Consider the following 6,701-nt stretch of genomic DNA (forward strand, 5'->3'; position numbering starts at 1 on the left):
ATTTTGTAGTTAAAAAATTGTGTGTGAGTATGGGGTATTGATTGAGTTTTTAAAATATTTAATTTGTATTACCTTCTTTAAAATGTTTTCGACTGAAGTGTATATAGTATATATAGTAAATTTCACCTCATTGGCGTCTAACAACGTCTTCAAATAGCCTAAGGGCCTTATTATGAGTTTGGCAGTGTGATAGCAGGAGCACCCCACTACCGCACCACCAATCCCATGTAGGAATCACCCACCAAATAGAGCATTTACTCCTGTCTGGCCGGCAGTTCTTTGGCGTTCCCACAGCGGTGCCTATAGGCACCGCAATGAGAACATCAAAGGCAATACATACATGATATGGACTGCTGATGTCAATACTGTGCAGGTACTGGTGTGTATGCAAACAGGGGGGGCACAAGGTGTGCATCCATTCCTCGCTGCCACACTTTTCATGGCGGTCGCCGCACAATGAATAGTATGGTGGTGAGGAAACTCATAATATAATTGGCGGGGCTACAGCGGCCCCGCCAAGCATAATGCAGCCTCAAGACCATAGCACCCGACCGCTCTGGTCCTAATAGGGTGGTCACAGCGTCTCCGTGAGTCTGGCTGTCGGTGGACTGACACTCTTAATAAGCCCCTAAGATTGGAGTGGGAATGGTAAATGTAACTGTTTTAGTGTCCAAAATCGTCTACCAATATGGTTAGATTGGAATGTGAATAGTAAATGGCACCCCTTTAGTGTCCAGCACCTTCTCCCAATATGGTTAGATTGGTGTGGGAATAGTAAATGTCACCCCTTAAGGGTCTAACATCTTCCCCTAATATGGTTAAACTGGGGTGGGAATAGTAAATGTCACCCCTTTAGTGTCCAGCGTCCTCCCCAAATTGCTTTAGATTGGAGTGGGAATAGTAAATGTCACCCCTTTAGTGTCCAACACCTTCCCCCAATATGGTTAAATTGGAGTGGGAATATAAATTATACCATTTTAGTGGTCAATGCCTTGCCCAAATTGGTTTAGATTAAAGTGAGAATAGTAAATTTCACCCCTTTAGTGTCCAAAGCATTCCCCCAAATTGGTTGAAATTGGAGTGTGAATAGTAAATGTTGCTCCATTAGTGTCCAACACCTTCCCCAAAGTGGTTTATATTGGAGTAGGAATAGTAAATGACACCTTTTTACTGTCTAACACATTTTTCTTTTTCAATGGTGTATGTTGGAGTGTGATTTTTTAATGTTATAATTTTAGTCCGCAATCCTTTGTTTTAGTTGTATTTGTATGCAGTGAAATAGTGTGTGCTATTTTATTAGTATTGTTGAGGTTTAGAAATATAATAAAAACATGGTCAGTTGTATGTTTGTAGGCAATAATATAATTACATAATTTGTTTTAGAGAATCCAGATATTTTTGAATGTTATTTATGTTTTCAAAAATTATTGATTGTATAATTTTACATTAAAAAAGCATATTATATTTAATCACTATTGTATGTTGTATTTTTCCACTTTTATTTTCCATTTTTAACATTTATTTTACAATTCTTACATTGTTTTATATACATATTTTCAACATAATTTTAACATATGTTTTTCAGCATATGTTAAATAATTGTATATATATTATACTATAATATAATTTATACATGACCATTTTTTAACACTTTTTTGATAAGCTTAATAATTTTTAAATATTTTTTCACACCTTTAGTCAAAACTTTTACATTATTTCCCATTCATTTCTATGGGGAGATAGTCTTTCTTTTTCAGTTTCATTTAGTAGACATTTTTTTACAGGTAACTTCTATTTTGCAATCTATTTGTGTTATTTTTAGTCACATTTTCCAGAACCAGGTTGTGGTAAGGTGCTGCTGTTCGTCAGAACAGGTAAGTCCATTTGTAAGGATTTGTATGGGTTTAGAGGGTGGGGTGTTATGGAGGAGCTCTACAAGTGATTTATAGTGTTGTTTGTGGCTTTTTGGTGTATGTAGATGTATTGGCACTACTAATTTTCACTAGTATGTCATTTTGGGTTTTTGTACACAATTTTTTTAATACATCGTTATGTTATGTTAAATTGGTCTCCAAATGTTCCCATTAGGGCATGGGGGTGTCCATTTTTTTTTAAAGGAAATCAAATTTGGTTAATAATAAAACAATGCTTTTTAGTTTGATTTCTTTTTTTCAGGTTTTCTGGAGCATTTCTTTATTTTAAAACTTTTTTTAGATTTTTTTATGGTTCCTACATACTTTGGAATTGTTTTGAGAGATCTCTATTGGTTCCGTTTCATTGCATTTTTTGGGGGGCTATTTGGACAATACTTTTCCCATTTTTTGTAGATTAATATTTTAGACTATGTGGCTACAGAAGAAGATCTACAGCTACAGAACAGTACGTTTTATTTATTTCATTTCTTTAGGATGGGAATGTGATATTTTACTGTTTGTGTAAATATTATGTGATTGCTATTTGGAATAGTGTGGCTGCCTCTCTGTTCGCCCTGCTTGCCTGCACATCAGTGATCTCCCGTGGCGGAGGATGGTCAAGAGCAGCCATGTTGAAGAGAATGAGGCAGCCATAATGTCCCCAACCCTGTACTCCCGAGCTACCAGCTTACGAGCGGCACTAACCTGGTCCTGGTATCATAAACTATTCTCAAGCTCCCAAGAGCGTTGAGGCAACCAGGACAACAAGCGTGGAAGACATCTGGCCATCACCAACTCTGGGATCTCACCAGGCCCAAGATCACCCCCTGTGAGTGCAACAACTTGAAAGCCGGGCTGAAAGCAAGAACCCCAGTAATGGCAAGAAGATAATAATGTGTAAATATGTAGTATATATTTGTCCAACCCTAATGGCTTCAACCTCTCTTAAATTGTACCCTTGAGTGAATTTACAACTTGTATATAGGTATCTCTAACCACTAGTATCTGTAGTGGACTTATGTACTTACTACCATTCTTATGTGAATTTAGAGTTTATCTGTGTGTATCTTTTATGTAGTTTATGCACTCTGAAGTCCTTGTGCAATGTAACTGGTTCTATTATAAATCACTCTGACATCTTCGGGTAAGGTTTGCACTATGTAAAAGTGCATAAAGAAATAAATGAATAAATATGGGTGCATTTATGTGATGCGATGGATTGAGTTTGTTTTAAGTTTCTTGGTTGGTGACATTTATATTTTTTATTTAAATAATTTACATATAATTGTATAATCTCAGTCTTCCTTAACATCGGAATTTTATTTAATGTTTGACTGAAGTAATACACTTGATTTGTTATGTTGGTTTAGATTTTGTGATACATTTTTAGGACTTCGGTTGGTTAATATGTATTTTATAATATGCTTTTTGCTTTTATTTTTAAGTAATCTACTCCTTTGTTATTTATGAAGAGTTTGACTTAAAAATGTAGTACATTCTTTTGGTTTGCTTGCTAAGTTTAGAGGCAATTCAGATTGCTCTATTCGTAGTTGTTAGTAGATTTGCTCTTTATTTGGTGGTTCTGTCAATTTATAGAGTGTAGGTTGGGGTCTGCCAAATGAGGATTGGAATTCATTGTGCCATCCTTTCACTGCATTGTTTGTTTTGGCTTCCTGTGCCAATATGCTGTCATAGACATTACACCATGGCATTTGGAATTTGGGTTGACGATTGTGTCCGGAGTAATGCAGTCTGCTAACCCAAGTGGCTTTGAAATAATCCATGAGAAAGCTTAGTTTGTCTTCATGTTGTTGGTAGAAAGGGCTTTCTATTAGTAAATTGTAGTGGTTGGATAACTCTGTGACTGAACATAGGCTAATGCTATCAATGTTTTATTTCAAATCTAATTTGGCTGTTTGTAGAATTGTCCGACTGCCGGAAGACTGCCAAAAGACAGTGTCTGCAACCGTGAGAAGAATGCAGCGCTGGCGGTCTTCTGCCTTCCGTATTACGAGTTGACTGTGTGATCCGCTGTGTGGCTGCGGCGGTCTTGCAGCAGTTGTCAAAGTATTTACATATCTCACAAAGCATGTGTGTACATTTTGATCACATATGTGTTGAATGCACACATTGCCGGAATCCGACCCATATGTGGGCAGGCCGGGCAATGAGTATATGGTATAAAGAGCACTAACCTGTGCATCGCCACAGATGGGGTCCTATTCCTTGGGGTGAAGATGCTGCTGTGTAGGGGGAACCAGGAGAAAGGAATCCATGTTGAAATCTGCTGGGAAGAACTGGAAAGGGGTGAGTATACACCCCAAATCCTTCATTTCCGCTGACCTGAAGACTGTGGTCGGCTCATTGGAAGGCCAACTCACAATACAGACATTGGTGTTGCTCCTCTGTACCACCCTATGGAAGCTGCCTTCCCCCGACCACGGTCGGCGGTGTGTTCCCAGTGCTGGCTGGCCAGCCACAGTGTTTGCAAAGGCAATACTCCCATTTCGTAATACGCAGGTTGAACCACAGAGCTTGTGTCAGTCCATGACCGCGGGTTCGGCAGTCCACACACCACCAAAGTCGTAATAAGCCCCTTAGTGCAGATTGTTGGAGGGGTCTCCCTATGCTTTGATTGCTATGATAGTAACAGCCTTGAATGGTTGTGTGTGGGTAAATGTTTTAAATGGTTTGAACTATTGCTTGCTCAAAGTCTATGATTATTTTTTGGGGTAGTAGTTACTTGTTTGATGTTTAATGTGGTTTAATAGGTCATAGTAAGTAATGCATTATTTATTTGGTAGTAAGGCATATATAAAAGGGATATTTGTATTTTGATATTCACCATGTAGGTTGTATATCTGAGTGAATGGCACATTTTGAAGGTCCTGTCCATCATCCACATTTGACATTAGCTAAGATTTAGTAACTTATTTGCTGCAAAGAATATTATGATTTGCTTCTCATTATTTAGGTTGTCATGTAAAAGGAAAGGTTCTTTATTATGTGTCAATGTTAAATGTTCAGGTACCTTGTAGGGACAAGTGGAGTACTGCTGGTGGCTTTTTTAGTTTGTGAAATTAAACCTTTTAAAGTGGGTATAGGTGGTAGTTGGCCTGTTATGTGTTCAGGGACTTTAGGCAGTATATCTTTAAGGATTTTAGTTGTGGGTTCCTGGGAGCTAGTGCTTGCCTCTCTTATATCCTGCAATATCTCCCTTACTTTTAGTTCTGTCAAATTTGAAGTAATGGTTTTCTTCTCTTACATGAATTACAACATCAACGTTTGCATTTGCTGCCCCATAGCATGCATTAGACTAATATCTGCTAGAGTTCCAATTTATATTTTATGTTGATGCACTTTCTTGACTGTCGGTGTAGCCCCCGTGATTTAGTAACTTTTTTCCTTTCTGCAAAGTTATATACTTTGATGCCTCTGTCATTGTATCTGAAAGTAGTGTAATAGTATACATTTAAACAATATTTTAAAGTTTATACATTTGTTATTTTCATGTACAAATAAGCAACTACTTACTTTTACATGAATAAAAGTTTTTATATACTTCCATGTATGTTCTGTTTATATGTTTCACATGGCTTTCAGCTTTTACGTTGGGGATGTTCTAATGTAAAGCAGGTGGTTTATTTTCTGTTGGATAAAAAACATGTCAGCTTAATTTTAAATATTGATTTGTTAACTGTTTGTAGGGGCTGAAAGTTGTTAGTTTTATTTTTACTCGCAATTTTAGTGAGTTTATAGTTTCTTAATAATTTATGTATACTTACTTTCTTATAAATTCTTTAATATTTAGTATAGCGGATGACCTAGAAAATTCAGAGTGTCTTCGAGAAGCCGTGAAACCTTTGCAAGAGTTGTGTGACAGCCTCTTAGAATTTTTTAATAATAACATTGAGTTCTTTTTAAATGATATAAAATCTGACTACATGATTGGTGCTCCTCAGTCGGGTAAGATTTGTATCAGTGAATTTCCACAAGGAAAAGTGATTAGTACTAGATTGGAAAATGTAGAAAGGATGTAAGAAGAGGAGTTCTGAACTGTGGTCTTTACAATTTCTTCAGCATCCATTACCGCCCAGTTTATGGAAAGAAAGAGCGGATGTACTGTACCCAGGTTTACTAAAAGTATGTAGTCAATCATTGTCTACTGGTAAAGCACCAGCTGCCTGGAAGAAAGCTTTAATCACTGCCTTACTGCAAAAAACACAGACAGTTATAAATATCCAAGTAATTACCGCCCAATTTTGCAACTTCCTTATCCAGTGAAAATTATGGAGAAATACCTTAGTAAAACGTTAGCGAAAAATCTGGAAACACACCACATCTTGGAGAACGAGCAAATGGGCTTTAGATCAGCACATAGTACAGAAAAAACACTTATTCCGGCCATGGACGCACTAAGGATGATGGTTGAGAGTGGTCGGACGGCGGTGCTGGTATTGCTGGACCTTTCGGCTGCGTTTGACGCTGTCAACCATCAAATATTACGCCTTAGATTGCAAGAGATAGCAATGTAAGGTACCTTTCTGAAGTGGATTGAATCCTATCTATCAGGCAGTTGTCAAGCAATCTCACTCCCGCCTTTTCATTCGGATTTTAAGGAAATACAACACAGTGTACCCCAGGGATCTGTCATAAGTCCTATTCTCTTAAATGTATATTTATGCCCACTAATGACCTTGATTAAATCTCATGGAATTTCTTTTGTTAATAAAGTGGACAATATCCAACTAATTTTGACCCTGGAAAATAGCAGCCAGAGCCAATAGA

The sequence above is a fragment of the Lissotriton vulgaris genome, chromosome 3_1 (genome assembly GCF_964263255.1).
Source record: "Lissotriton vulgaris chromosome 3_1, aLisVul1.2, whole genome shotgun sequence".
NCBI classification, from domain to species: domain Eukaryota; kingdom Metazoa; phylum Chordata; class Amphibia; order Caudata; family Salamandridae; genus Lissotriton; species Lissotriton vulgaris.